Source organism: Piliocolobus tephrosceles, chromosome 3 (assembly GCF_002776525.5).
Source record: "Piliocolobus tephrosceles isolate RC106 chromosome 3, ASM277652v3, whole genome shotgun sequence".
Taxonomy (NCBI): Eukaryota; Metazoa; Chordata; class Mammalia; order Primates; family Cercopithecidae; genus Piliocolobus; species Piliocolobus tephrosceles.
In genome coordinates, this window is record NC_045436.1 from 34,108,903 (window position 1) to 34,122,961 (window position 14,059).

Consider the following 14,059-nt stretch of genomic DNA (forward strand, 5'->3'; position numbering starts at 1 on the left):
AAAAAAAAAAAAAAAAAAAAAAAAAAAAAAAAAAAAAAGAAGCCCCAGATATGTCATATCTGCTTTTCTCGAAGTTTGTCATCTAACTCGGAGATTAAACATGTAAGAACAGACTGAGACTTCCAATCTTACTTGTATTCCCTTTACAGAACAACAATTTTAGCCTACAAGCCATGGAAAGTAAATGGCCAGTGTCCAGGCACTTTTAATGACCTACCTGATGATATTACCTATTTTAACCGTACTGAATCAGAGAGAACATTTTTATCTCATTGGCTATCTGCTTTCCTTCTGCAAATAATGTTTGTTTTATTTTTGGAGTTAAGATGAGTAAATAAAAAAAGAAAAAAGGAGTTATGGTGTAAAACTTGTCTTATAATACAGTCTTTTCCCAGGTAGGCAATTCTTCCAACAGACATTCTTTCAACTATACAGAATAAATACAGACTCCATACACTTTTTTAACACATCTCTTTCAGAGGGGAACGACGGTTCAAGCAACAGTGACTATTACAAACATTAATTCAAGAAGAAGCATATTTTAAATTTACTTTTGCATTTCTTTAAAAATATTACACTTTGGTAAAAGAACAAGGACAACTATAACTTGAGTTGAAAATATTAATTAAAATAGGATTCATAACTTTATCTAAATTTTGAATCTTTCAGCATAAACTTTATTTTTAGATCCTACTAACTTTAACCTTGATTTTATTTCGTAATTAAGTGAAAGAAATTATTTTAAATCATTGTACCTTCTTACAGTTGAAGTCTCTTAAGGATTAGTTAAATTCCTAGTAGATTGACTAGTCATATAAACCTCTGGAACTCATCTACTTACTTTTTAATTGCTGTAAGGAAAGAAAGAATGCTTTCTCTTAATTTTAGGAAAAACTCTAACTCATTTTCAAGTGTACTCTATCTAATTTCAGGTTTTCTGCACATTTCCCACTTCTGTAGTCAGAAACTGAGAGTGAAAATACAAAAGTACCTATATAAATGCCTATCACTATTATGGAAAGTTTGCATAAATGCTTATTTTAGTGGTAATGAGGCAATTATCAGAAAGCTGTAACTTTTTTAAGTCATAGAACATGAATCTCACCATTTGAGGGGGCCAAGTTTACTTGTCACAACACAAAAAGGGAGATACCACAATTATACAAATGCTTAGGCTGTACAGATAGCAAAACTAAGTTATTCAGATCCCCAGCATTCATCTTAGTCAACTTAATTTAATCAAATGAGCATTAGCCTTAAGATAATTGGAAATCTCCATTAGAACAGCCTCTTGGTTTGGATATTTAAAGAGAGCAAGATAAATGTCTGTAGGTCTTAATGACTATGCGACTTCACTTGTATTCCATTCCACCTTAGGATAGCTGCTAGAGAATCTTAAATCTATAAACCATTCCATGAAAATCGTTACATGTATTAGTTTCTAGGGCCACTGTAACAAATTGCCGGGCACTCCGTGGCTTAAAAAACAGAAATTTCTTCTCTCACAGTTCAGGAGCCCAGTATTCTGAAATCAAGGTATCTCCAGGTTGGATTCCTGCTGGAGACTCTGAGGGAGAATCCTTTCTTAGCCTCCCTCCAAGCTTCCGATGCTGCTGCTGCTGGCAATGCTTGGTGTTCACTGGCTTATAGGTGCCCCACTCTAGTCTCTGTCTCCATCTTCACATGACCTACCCTCTGTGTCTCCGTAGCTTCTCAGTTTAAGTTTCTTATAAACTCTCATTGTTAAATTTAGGGGCCACCTTAATCCAGGATGATTTCATCTCCAGGTCCTTACCTTAATGATACGTGCAAAGATCCTTATTCCAAATAAGGTCACATTCTGATGTTCCTGGTGGAAATATTTTTGGGGAGCCACAATTCAACACACCACACTATATTTGTCAACAATTGAACAGTTTTTATGTAAACTCCATGTTACATGAAGTTTTGGTGAATGTTCCCCAGGCTGTTTTGTCATAGACATGTTAACCATTATGTCATTTGCAACATTTATGGTCTCATAATATTATCTTTTCATTTTGTGCTATATACAGAAACATGGAAATCAAACCTATTCTTTGTCTTTTTCCTTTTCTCTGAGTTTGCCATTTTATTAAAAAGTTCAATCTCTTCTCTGGAAATCTAATCAAATGGTTAGAATATCATGATTTTAAAGAAATTCATCAACTGCAAATAAACAAAGATGTGATGGTTAATTTTTTGTGTCAACTTGACTTGGCAAGAGGATGCCCAATCACTGGTAAAATATTATTTCTGGGTGTGACTGTGAGGGTGTTTCTGGAAGAGATTAGCATTTGGATTGGCAGACTGAGTAAAGAAGGTTGCTCTTATCAGTGTGAGAGTCGCACACTCTCTAATGGAGGGGCAAATCCTCTCTCTCTCCTTGGGCTGGGACATCCGTCTTCTGCCCTGAGATAGCAGAACTCCAGGTTTTTGGGCTTTTACACTTAGAATGGGACTTATACCATAACCTACCCACCACCCCAACCCAGCCCCTCACTCTCAGACCTTCAAACTTGAAGTCAAAAATGTTTAAAAAGAAGTTTATAAACTAAAAAGTTACAGTAAGCTAAGATTAATGTGTTATTGAAGAAATAAAAAAAATTAAGTAAATTTAGTGTAGCCTAAACATACAGTGTTTGTAAAGTTTACAGTAGCATAGTCATGTCGTAGGCCTTCACGTTCACTCACCACTCACTCTCTGACTCTCCCAGAGCACCTTCCTGGCCTGCAAAGTACCTCCATTCATGGTACCAGTTTTTACTTTTATATCATATTTTTACTGTACTTTTTCTATGTTTAGATGTGTTTCTGTATGTTTAAGTATACAAATCCTTACTGTTGTGTTACAACTGCCCATAGTATTCAGTAGAGTAACAGGCTGTACGGGTTTATAGCCTGGGAAAAATGGGCTATCCCATCTAGCCTAGATGATAAGCTATACCATCTAGATTTGTCTAAGTACATTCTATGATGTTTACATGATCATAAAATTGACTAAGAATGCATTTCTCAGACCATATCCCTATTGTTAAATGATGCATAACTGTTCTGGTTTACCTAGAAATGTCACACTTTACATGTGATCATTTTTATTTATGCCTGTTGTTCGGTTGTCACTGATTAGCCTTTCTTGAGATTTTTTAATATTTTGAAATACAGTGTTATTAGTAGTAGTTGCATCGTACTGATCACAGATCACTATAATGTGTCAGACCTCCACTTTGTGTTTACAGCTTCTGCCATGCTTCATGACGTGATGTGTATTGATATGGCTTGCCCATGTCCCCACCCAAACCTCATCTTGAATTGTAGCTCCCACAATTCCCATGTGTCATGGGAGGGACCTGGTGAATGGTAATTGAATCATGTAGGCAGGTCTTTCCCATGCTGTTCTTGTGATAATGAATAAGTCTCACGAGATCTGATGGTTTTATAAAGGGGAGTTCCCCTGCACAAGTTCTGTCTTGCCTGCCAACATGTAAGACATCCCTTGCTGTTCCACAATGATTGTGAGGCCTCCTCAGCCATGTGGAACTGTGAGTCAATTAAACCTCTTTCCTTTATAAATTAACCAGCCTTGGATATGTCTTTATTATCAATGTGAGAACAGACTAATACATGTGTCCTATTGCCAAAAAAAAAAAAGACTTTTTATTTTAACATATAGATAAATCTGAAAGACAATTATTTATCTCTTTTCAGATGCAAAATGACTGATATCTTTCTTTCAAGGAAACCATGAAGCCCTAGCTGGTAAAGACATGTACCCAGACCATAAATTGATATTTTGAAGTAGTTTGTAGGTAATTTTATAAAGAATTAAATGTAAGAATAATGTATTGTAAAGGCAAATTCTTTACAAAGTATCCAGTTACATAAGAGAAGCCAAAATATAAGAAGTTGACTGAAGCTGGTGAAACTATACCAGTTGCATTTATATTACGTGTTGCTTATGCCATTTTTAAATCAACTTTTTATTTTAGAACAGGTTTAGATTTTATAGAAAACTAGCAAACATAGTACAGAGTTCTGATGTACTCCACACCAAATTTCCCCTATTATTTACATCTGATATCAATATTGTACATTTCATATAATGAATGAACCAATGTAGATACATTAAAGTGTATATATTCGGATTTTCTTAGGTATTTTTTTTTTGTTTTTTGTTTTTTTAATTACAGTCTCACTCCAGGCTGGAGCACAGTGGCGCCATCTCGGCTTGCTGCAACCTCCACCTCCCAGGTTCAAGGGATTCTCCTGCCTCAGCCTCGTGAGTAGCTGGGATTACAGGCACGCACCACCACACCCAGCTAATTTCTGTATTTTCAGTAGAGACAGCATTTCACCATGTTGGCCAGGATGATCTCGATCTCCTGACCTCGTGATCTGCCTGCCTGGGCCTCCCAAAGTGCTGGGATTAATAGGCATGAGCGACCACACCGGGCCACTTCCTTAGCTTTTAACTGCTTTTTTTTTTTTTTTTTTTTCGCCCGTTCCAACATACTACATTACATTTAGTCATGTCTCCTTAAGTTTGTTTTGGGTATGACAGTTTTTCAGACTTGCCGTTTTTTAATGACTTTGACAGCTTCAAAATTTACTGGGTAGGTATTTTGTAGAATGATCATCATTTTTATTTGTCTGATACGTTACTCATGATTAGATTGAGGGTTATGTGTTTTTGGAAAGAATCTCAGAGGTAAAGTGCCATTGTCATGACATCATATTAAGGGTACATCCTTTTGATCTTAACTTTGATCACCTGATTGAGGTAGTGTTTGTCCGGTTTCTCCACTGAAAATTTACTCTTCTCCCCCTTTCCATACTTTTTAGTTTTAGAGGATGTCACTATGTGCAGCCACACTTAAAGACTGAGAGACTAAGCTGCACTTCTTTAGGCTGGAGTATCTACATCAATTATTTGAAATACTGTAGGAAAATTTGTTTTTTCCTCCTCCATTTATTCACTTATTCAATCTACTATTTATATCAGCATGGGCTCATCCATATGTATTTTATATTTTGAATATAATCTGATACTCTATTTATTCTGTTGCTCAAAATTTTCCAGCTTTGTCCCTTGGCCATACATTCATTGTAACGTTTTGTGAGTAATTCCTTACTTATTGACAGTAAAAGCCGCTACAAACTAATGTTATAATGTTGTATATTTCCTGCTGCAGTCCTAGATTCAAGCATCTCCAAGGACCCTTGGTTGCTCTTTATTGAGAAGTGATATTAGGATCCAAAATCTGGGCACTAGTTTTGTTTGTTGCTACTAGGTTTGTTTGTTGCTTTTAGGCCCCTAAACTGACACAACAAGGAAATATATGTGTGCCTCCTACCACTGGATATACTTGTATCTATTAATATTTCCATATTTAGCTGTCTGTATCTATATTAAGTTAAACCTGAGTTCTTAGTGATGTCTCTGACTCTAATCTGTTACCACATGGATTATTCTAGCCCCTTTCCTTTGCTTATTGTGACCACTAACATGGAGAAATGGCAGGAAAAAACTGCTACTCATTTGCTTTATTGCGCAATTGAAGTATTAGTAATCTGTATCCCCATAAGAAAAAGCTTTATCAACTAAAGTACAGTGTTTATGGAGTTTCTTTCGCCTAGTCTTACAGTCTACTCATTTCCAGAGTTACTTACGTCAACACCTATTTTCCCGACCTCGTTCAGTGAAGCCTGTTCATACATTTGTAATACAGTTAGATTATTGTGTGATTTTGTGCATTCCATTCTGGGATCCCTCACCCTGATAAATAATTTTATGTTAATTTGCATATATTAAGTTTCCCTCTCTGTGCTATAAAATTCTTAGTGAAAATGCATGTTGCCATGTTACGCTATTACACTATCATGTAGACCAGCTCTAAAAGTCCCCTGTGTTTCACCTATGCAACCTTCCCGCAAAAGCAACTGATGTTTTTACCGTTTCTATAGTTTTGCCTTTCCCACAATGCCGTATAATTGAACCCATGCAGTATGTAGCTTGATACAGACTGATTTGTTTCATTTAGAAATTTGTGTTTAAGATTTAGCTATGTGTTTTATATTTCTTTGATAGCTCATGTCTCGTTATTGCTGAATAATGTTCCATAGTGTTCAGGATGGACCACAGTTTGTTTATTCATTAACTTCTAAAAGAACATTTTGCTTGCTTCCAGTTTTTGGTGATTATGAATAAAGTAGCTATAAATGTTCACATGCAGTTTTTATGTGAACCTAAATTTTCAGTTCAATTGGTTGAGTATGTAGGAATGCAATTACAGGATGGCATAGAAAGATTATGTTTATTTTTGTAAGAAACTGCCAACTGTTTTCCAAAGTGGATGTAACATTTTGAATTGCAATCAGCAATAAATAAGAGTTTCTGTTGCTCTGCATCCTCACCAGCAAGTAGTACTCTCAGATATATCATTTGTAAGGATTTTCTCCCAGTCTGAGACTCATCTTTTCATCTTCTTTTTTCATTCATTTTTTTCCAGTGTCAAGATCATTTTTAAAAATACTTTATTTTAAAAAACAGTTATATCGTTACAGAAAAATTCAGAAATTAGTATAAAGAGTTCTCATATACCACACACCCAGTTTTCCCTATTAACATTTTACATATAGTATATTCGGTACAAATCAGTGAATTGCTATTGATAAATTATGTTAACAAAATTCTGTAGTTTATTCATATTCTTTGTTTTAATGTAACGTTTGTTTCTTTTCTAAAATCCTACACAGAATATCCTGATTGTATCCTATACACTTTGGTCTATAGTTTTCCCTTCTTGAAGTGTCTTATTTTGAGATGGAGTTTCACTCTTGTTGCCCTGGCTGAAGTGCAATGGCGTGACCTTGGCTCACTGCAACCTCCACCACCTGGATTCAAACGATTCTCCTGCCCCAGCCTCCCGACTAGCTGGAATAACAGGTGCCACCATACCCAGCTAATTTTGTGTATTTTTAGTACAGATGGGGTTTCATCATGTTGGCAAGGCTGGTCTCGAACTACTGACCTCAGGTGATCCACCCACTTTGGCCTCCCAAAATGCCTGGGTTACAGGTGTGAGCCACCATGCCTGCCTTAAAATGTCTTTATCTGGTTTTGGTATTAGGGTGGTACTGGCCTCATAGAATGAGTTAGGAGGTACCTCTTCTGCTTCTATTTTCTGAAAGACATTGTAGAAAATTGTTAACATTTATTTCTTAAATGTTTGATGGACTTAGCCATTTAGGCATGGTAATTTCTTTTGTGAAGATTATCAATTATTTACTCAACTTATTTAATAGATAAAGGCCCATCATATTATCTATTTATCCTTCCTTGTGTGAAATTTTCTTAATTTGTCCTTCCAGGGATCTATTCTCCTCATCCAAGTTATATGTTAAGTGAAACTGGCCCATTTCATTTAAGTATATCCCTACTCTGGGCATAGAGTTGTTCATAATATTTCATTATTACTTCTAATGTCCACAAGATCAGTAATTATAAACCTTCTTTTATTTCTGATATTAGTAATTTGTGTCTTCAATGTTTTTGTCTTCATTAGACTGGTTAGGGAGATTTTCAACTTTATCTTTTTAAAAGATCAGCTTTTGGTTTTATTGACTTTCTCCAATGTTTCATCAAAGTTTATTGATATCACGACTAATTCTTATTATTTAATTTCTTCTGCTTGATCTGGGCTTAAATTTCCCTTCTTTCCTCAGCTTCCTAATATAGACGCTTAGATTAATTATTTTAAATCATTTTTCTTATCTAAATATATGAATCTAGTAGTATAAATTTCTGTCTAAGCATGCTTTTACCTTACTACACATTTAAAAAATTTTTTCAATAGTTTTTGGAGAACACGTGGTTTTTGGTTATATGGACAAGTTACTTCATGGTGATTTCTGAGATTTTGGTGCACTCATTACCCAAGGAGTACACACTGTATCCAGTATGTAGATTTTTTATCCCCTACTTCTCTCCCAAATCCCTTATAATATTCTTATGCCTTTGTGTCCTCATAGCTTAGCTCCCACTTATAAGTGAGAACATACGATATTTGGTTTTCCATTCCTGAGTTATTTCACTTAGAATAATGGCCTCCAACTCCATCCAGGTTGCCATAACAGCCATTATTTCATTTCATTTTATGACTGAATAGTATTCCACAGACTAAACAAATTTTGGTAGGTTAACTTTAATTTTCATTTAATTAAAAATACTTTTAAATTTCATTTGAGGCTTATTTGACTCAGCATATTTGGAAGTGTATTGTTTAATTTCCAAATATTTGGAGAAATTTCCAGCAACCTTTCTGTTATTAGTTTCCCGTTTAATTTTATTTTTGTCTAGGAGCATCTGCTCTATTATTTATATTCTTTTAAACCTGTTAGTGTGTTTTGTGGCCAAGAATGTGTTTTATTTTGATGTATGGTCTACGGAACCTTACAAAGAATGTGTACTTGTTATTTTTGAATAGATTCTTGTATAAATGTCAATACGATTAAATTAATCTAATTAATGGGGTTAATCTATTTAGGTTAACCATATCCTTATTGATGTTCTGCTTCCTTAATCTGTTGATTACCAAAATAAAGATGTTGAAGGCTTCAACAATCTGTTGTCTATTTTTCCTTTCAGTTCTGTCATATTTTGCCTTGCATATTTTGATGCTGTCTTCTATACATTCAACTTTAGGATTGTTCCAACTTCATGAAGAATTGACCCTTCTAACATTATCTAAAGCCACTCTCTATCTCTGATAATTACTCCATACTGAATGAAGTCTGCTTTATATGAAATTAATATAGCAGTGACAGCTTTCTTTGACTAGTGTTAACATGGTATTTCTTCCTCTATCACTTAATGTTTAACCTGTATTTTTGTTTATATTTAAAGTGAGTTTCTTATAGACAACATAGTTGGGTTTTTAAAAACATTTACTCTGACAATCACTGTATTTAATTAGTATATTTATATAATTCACATTTAAGTGTTTCTTGATATACAGATACCCTGGTGATATTGCAGGTTTAGTTCCAGACCATCATAAAAACTAAATATTGCAATAAAAGGAGCCACACATATTTTTTATTTCCTAGTGCATATACATGTTTATATTATACAGTAGTCTATTAAGTTTGCAATAGCATTATGTCTAAAAAATTTATATACCTTAATTAAAAATAATTTGTTACAAAATACTAACAATCATCTGAGCCTTCTGGAGTCATCTATTTGCTAGTAGAGGGATTTGCCTCAAGGTTGACGGCTGCTGACTGATAAAGGTGGTGATTGCTGAAAGTTTGGGTGGCCAATGGCAATTTCTCCTTTTTTTTTTTTTTTCTTTGAGACAGAGTCATGCTCTGTCACCAGGCTGGAGTGTAGTGGCACGATCTCAGCACACTGCAATCTCTGCCTCCCGGGTTTAAGTGATTCTCCTGCCTCAGCCTCCTGAGTAGCTGGGACTACAGTCGCGTGCCACCACGCCCGGCTAATTTTGGTATTTTTAGTAGAGACGGGGTTTCACCGTGTTGGCCAGGATGTTCTCAATCTCTTGACCTTGTGATCTGCCTGCCTAGGCCTCCCAAAGTGCTGGGATTATAGGCATGAGCCACCTTGCCCGGCTGGCAATTTCTTAAAATAAGAGAACAATGAAGTTTTCCTCATTAGTCGACCTTCCTTTGATGAAAGATTTCTCTATAGCATGCAATGCTATTTGATAGCATTTTATCCATAGTAAAATTTCTTTCAAAACTGAACTCAATCCACTCAAACCCTGCCGTCACTTTATCAATCAACTACGTTTATGTAATACTCTAAATCCTTTGTTGTCATTTCAACAATATTCACAGCAGCATAGCCAGGAGATGATTCCATCTTAACAAACCACTTCCTTTGCTCTCTCCTAAGAAGCAATTCCTCATCTGTTCAAGTTTTATCATGAGATTGCAGCAATTCAATCACATCTTCAAGCTCCACTTCTAGTTCTCTTGTTATTTTCACCACAGCTGCAGTTACTTCCTTCACTGAAGTCTTGAACCCCTCAACATCATGCATAAGGGCTGAAATCAACATATGCCAAACTCTTTGTTAAAGTTAGTATGTTTCACTTTCTCCCATGAATCACAAATGTTCTTCATGGCATCTAGAATGGTAAATCCTTTCCAGAAGGTTTTCAATTTACTATGCCCAGGTTCATTAGAGAAATCACTATGGCAGCTATAGCATTATAAAAGGTATTTGTTAAATAATAAGAACTGAAAGTCAAAATTACTCCTTGATCCATGGGCTGCAGAATGGATGTTATATTAGCAGCCATGAAAACAATATTAATCTCCTTGTACATCTTTATCACAGCTCTTGGGTCACCAGGTGCATTATCAATGAGCAGTAATATTTTGGAAAGAATCTTTGTTTCTGAGCAGTTCTCAACGGTGGGCTTAAAATATTCAACAAACCATGCTATACACAGATGTCTTGTCATTCAGGCTTTGTTGTTCCATTTATAGAGCACAGGCAGAGTAGATTCAGCATAATTATTAAAGGAATCTGGATGTTCAGATTAGTAAATGAGCTTTAGATTCAATCTAAAGTCAGCAGCTGCATTAACCCCTAACAAGAGAGTCAGCCTGTTCTTTGAAGCTTTGAAGCCAGGCAATGACTTATCCTCTCCAGATCTGAAAGTCCTAGATGGCATGTTCTCCCAAAATAGGCTATTTTGTCCCCACTGAAAATCTGTTTAGTGTAGCCATCTTCATCATTTATTTTTGCTACATCTGCACATATGTTGCAGCGCTTTCTGCTTCAATTTGCATTTTTATGTTATGGAGACAGCTTCTTTCCTTAAACCTTATGAACCAACCTATTCTAGCTTACAACTTTTCTTCTGCAGCTTCCTCACCTCTCTCAGCCTTCAGGGAATTGAAGAATTGTCAGGGTCTTGCTCTGGAGTAGCCTTTGGCTTAAGGGAATGTTGTCGCTGCTTTTATCTTCTATCTAGACCATTCAAACTTTCTTCATATCAGCAGTAGGACTGTCTCGTTTTCTTGTTATTCAGGTGTTCATTGGAGTAGCACTTTTAATTTCCTTCAAGATCACTTTCTTGTGTACACAGCTTGGCTGTTTGATTCAAGATACCTAGCTATGGCCTCTCTCAGCTTTTGATGTCCTTTCCTGACTAAGCATAATTTCTAATTTTTTGTGAGAGATGTATGACTCTTCCTTTAACTTCAAAACTTGTAGGGTTATGAATTGGCCTAATTGCAATATTGTTGAGTTTCAGGAAATAGGGAGGCCTGAGGAGTAGGAGAGAGATGTGGGGTTGGGGGGACAGTCAGTCAATGGAGCAATGAGAACACACGCAACAGTTATGCAATTAAGTTCATTGTTTCACATGGGCACAGTTCATAATGCTCCAGAACAGTTACAACAGTAACATCAAAGATGACTGATCACAGATCATGGTAACAGATACAATAAAAATGAAAAGACTTAAAAAATTGTGAGAATTCCCAAAATGTGACACACAGATTCAAAGTGAGCATGTGCTGTTGGAAAAATGCTGCCAGCATACTTACTAGACACAGAATTGCCACTAACCTTCAATTCTTAAAAAATTATTATCTGTGAAGAGCAATAAAGTGAAGCACAATAAAACAAGGTATGACTGTAGTTGGAATTAATATCCATCATGTTTTCATTGTTTTCTGTTCATTACATTTTTTTATTGTGTCTTTTCCTCCTTTTTTCTGCCTTTTCTGGTTTTAATGAGCATTTTATATGATTCCATTTTTTCTCCTATCATGGTATATCATACATTTTTAAAAAATTAGTAGTTGCTCTTGAATTTCTAACATATGTTTTTAATTAATTTGGGTTTACCTTTAAGTAACACTTTACTACTTCATGTTAGTGTAGGTACATATAACAGAATATTCTCAATTCCTCCCTCCTATACCTATGGCATCAATGTCATTCTTATCATTCATGCATATTCTATAATTAATCATTGCATTGATAGTAATGTTACTTTAAATAGTTATCTTTTAGCTCAATTCCTATAAGAAAAAGAGAAAAAAAACTTTTTAATTTTTTCTCCAACATGTCCTTTATTTATGCAGATTCAAGTTCTGACTTGCATCATTTTCTCTCTCCCTCAAGAACTTCTTACATATCTTACAGGACAGTTCTGATGGCAATGAATCCTTTCAGTAAGTCTTCATTTCTCTTTCATTTGTGAAGGTTAAATTTTTTAAATATAAAATTCCAGGCTGGAAGTTTTTTTCTTTCAACACTTTAAATATTTCATGTCACTCTCTTGCATAGTTTCTTTCTTTCTTTCTTTTCTTTTCTTTTTTGAGTTGAAGTCTCACTGTGTTGCCCAGGCTGTAGTACAATGGCAAGATCTCGGCCCACTGCAGCCTCCCACCCCCCAAGTTCAGGTGAATCGCCTGCCTCAGCCTTCTGAGTAGCTAGGATTACATGCGCTTGCCACCATGCTCAGCTAATTCTTTTTTGTATTTTTAGTAGAGACAGGGTTTCACCATGTTGGCCAGGCTGGTCTTAGACTCCTGACCTCAAGTAATCCCCCTGCCTCGGCCTCCAAAAATGCTGGAATTATGAGCATGAGACACCACGCCTAGCCTTCTTGCATAGTTTCTGATCTGAAGTCCACTGTAATTTTTCTCTTTATTCTTCTATAGATATTGTTCACTCACTTCCCTTAGATTCTTTCAAGATTTTTCTGTCTTTATATTTTTGCAGCTTAAATATATACTTAGGTGTACATTTTATTTTATTTTATTTTTTATTTTTTTTGAGATGGAGTCTCGCTCTGTCACCCTGGCTGGAGCGCAGTGGCGTGATCTCAGCTCACTGCAAGCTCTGTCTCCCGGGTTCACACCATTCTCTTGCCTCAGCCTCACGAGTAGCTAGGACTATAAGCTCCCGCTACCACGCCCTGCTAAGTTTTTGTATTTTCAGTAGAGATGGGGTTTCACTGTGTTAGCCAGGATGGTCTCCATCTCCTGACCTCGTGATCCGCCCGCCTCCATCTCCCAAAGTGCTGGAATTACAGGCGTAAGCCACCACACCCAGCCTTGATATTTATTTTCTTGGTGTTCTCTAACCTTTCTGGATCTGTGGTTTGAAGTGTGTCATTAATCTTGGAAAGTTCTTGATCATTATTACTTCAGATATTTCTTCTGCTCCATTCTATTTCTTCTCCTTCTTTTATTCTTACATGTGTTTTAGATAGTTTGAAATTGACTCATGGTTTTTGAATGCTGTAAACTGTTTTCTTTTTTTCATTCTTTTTTCTCTTTAAATATCAGTTTGGACAGATTCTACTGTTCTGTCTTCAATCTCCCTAAGTCTTTCCTTGGCCATGCCCGATTCTACTGATGAGTCAATCAAAGGCATTCTTTATTCTGTTAACATCTTTTTAGACTTTTACCATTTTCTTTTGATTCTTAGATCTTTTATTTCTCTGCTTACATTACTGATCTGTTATTGTATGTTGTTAATTTTCTTTCGTTAGAGATCTTTACATATTAACTGTGGTTATTTTAAATTCCTGACCTGATGAGTCCGGCATTTGTTTGACATCTGAGTCTGCTTCTGATGCTTGCTTTGTTTCTTCAGATTGTGTTTTTCATTGTTTGCTTGGTTATTTCCTTTTTTGGGTATGCCTTGTAATTTTTGGTGAAAGCTAGACATGTTGTATTTGCTAGTAGGAACTGAGGAAAATGGTCATTTAGTTTGTGAATTTGTGTTAGGGTTGGTATTGAACTATGTTTGATAAGTGCTTTGACTTGAGGTGTCAGAGGCTTCAAATCCTTTAGTGTTCTTGTATTTACCTCCCCTCTTGACTCTGGGCTTCCTAACCACTCCTCCTCAGAGAGTGCCTGTTTCTTGCAGCAATTTCAGCAACAATCCACTAATATTATACAGAAACCCTATCAGTGTGGAGGTAGGGTGTGGGAGATGGAATGAGTTCTATACTCTTGCAATTAAATCTCAGTCTTTGAGTGG